The sequence below is a fragment of the Mesoplodon mirus genome, assembly GCF_964341445.2.
Source record: "Mesoplodon mirus genome assembly, chromosome: 16".
Lineage (NCBI taxonomy): Eukaryota > Metazoa > Chordata > Mammalia > Artiodactyla > Ziphiidae > Mesoplodon > Mesoplodon mirus.
Genome location: NC_138992.1, coordinates 29,963,434 through 29,965,287, shown reverse-complemented (window position 1 = coordinate 29,965,287; position 1,854 = coordinate 29,963,434). Strand labels below are relative to the sequence as shown.

Sequence of the window (1,854 nt, the reverse complement as noted above, 5' to 3'; positions counted from 1 at the left end):
AAAATGCCTCTACTTCAGCTTCACTAAACTTCATTTTCTTCAACACGTTGAGGAAATGGTTTTCTGTCTCAGTCATCTGTGACCAGGGAGGGCATTCTGAGATGTCTTTGTAGGATGCCTCACTCTGTATCTGGGTATAGGCAAACCCACAACTGGAGTTTTCCAATGAAAGTATTCCTCAGTAATCTTTGATACTATCAAGTTCAAAAGCATCTTTTTGCCTCTGTTTAACTAAAATTAAAATGAATTTGGCCCTTTCTCTGCAGAATCACCATGGTGGCTGGGACCCTGTACCCATATCCTGAAAACTGGAGGGCCTTCAAGGCCCTCATTGCCACTCAGTGCAGCAGGGCTCAGGTCTGCGTGCTCACCGCACCACCCCACTTCCATTTTGGCCAAACCAAACACACCCCCGAATTTCTCCATAAATTTCCTGCTGGCAAGGTTCCAGCCTTTGAGGGTGACGACGGATTCTGTGTGTTGGGGAGCAATGCCATTGCCTACTATGTGAGCAACGAGGACTTCAAGGAAGTACTCCCAAAGCAGCAGCCCAGCTGGTGCAGGGGGTGAGACTTGCTGATAGCAACATAATTCCCCCAGCCAGAACCTGGGTGTTCCACACCCTTGAGCATCATGCACCACAACCAGCAGACCACAGAGAATGCAAAGCTGGAGGTGAGGCGAATTCTGGGGCCACTGGATGCTCACTTGAAGACAAGGACTTTTCTGGTAGGCGAAGGTGTGATACTGGCTGACGTCACAGTTGTGTGCACCCTGTGGTGGCTTTATAAACAGGTTCTGGAACCTTCTTTCTGCCAGGCCTTCCCTAATACAAATCGCTGCTTCCTCACCTGCATTAACCAGCCCCAGTTCCGGGCTGTTTTGGGGGAGGTGAAACTCTGTGAGAAAATGGCCCAATTTGATGCTAAAAAGTTTGCAGAGGGCTTCCCTGGTGGCGCAGCGGTTGGGAGTCCGCCTGCCGATGCAGGGGACGCAGGTTCGTGCCCCGGTCTGGGAGGATCCCGCATGCTGCGGAGCGGCTGGGCCCGTGAGCCATGGCCGCTAAGCCTGCACGTCCGGAGCCTGTGCTCCGCAACAGAGAGCCCACAACAGTGAGAGGCCCGCGTACCGCAAAAAAAAAAAAAAAAAAACCCACAAAAGAGCAGAAAGAGAGGCCTCTCCTCAGTTTTGATTTTTTTTTTTTAATTGCCTTGCCTCTCCTGTGATGACCATCTTCTAGCCTAGCTGGGAATGACTGGATGTAGTTAGGAGGTGGTGACACGGGGCTTTGGAACTACCTAATTCCAGACCTTCCCTCATGAAGGGGGAGAATACCTGCTGACAGGGTGAGAGCACAGCATATGCAGAGCGACTTAACACTACTTCCCTGCTTCCCGCAGCTGCCCTGTGAGGTGGGGCGGCAGCCGTATCCAAGAGGCATAGTTTCAACACTTCAGACAAAGAGGCACAGACTCCTTGGAACAGATACTGGCCTGGGGGCCCTAACCTGACTGCGGATTGTCTCTGGAGTATCCCTACTTTCTAACAAGGAAGTGGGGTTCAGAGATTTAAGCAACTTGCCTGTGATCATACATCTTAGGTAGTGGAGGCAAGATTTTGAACCCAGTGGGTGTCACTGGAGCCTGTACCCTAAACACACCCTAGCGCTTCCTGCAGTGTAGACCAGTCATACATGTCCTTTCACAACCCCCCCCAAAAAAAACCCCAAAACTAATTTGAATCACTTCATCCTTATATTTAATTCAGTTAGTGTCTTTCCTCATCTATTACCTTAGCCTCAATTTGTCAGCTGATATTTTTCTAAGCATCTCATGGAGCTCAGAGTAAGCTAAT

The 1,854-nt window shown here is 49.9% G+C and overlaps 1 pseudogene across 1 annotated transcript; it reads left to right on the top strand.

Annotated features, from left to right (window-relative positions):
• Positions 1-258: 258 nt before the first annotated feature.
• On the top strand, positions 259-1,116 carry LOC309791980 (elongation factor 1-gamma-like; annotated as a pseudogene). Its single transcript has one exon. The product of its transcript is annotated as an elongation factor 1-gamma-like (transcript).
• The last annotated feature ends 738 nt before the right edge of the window (positions 1,117-1,854 follow it).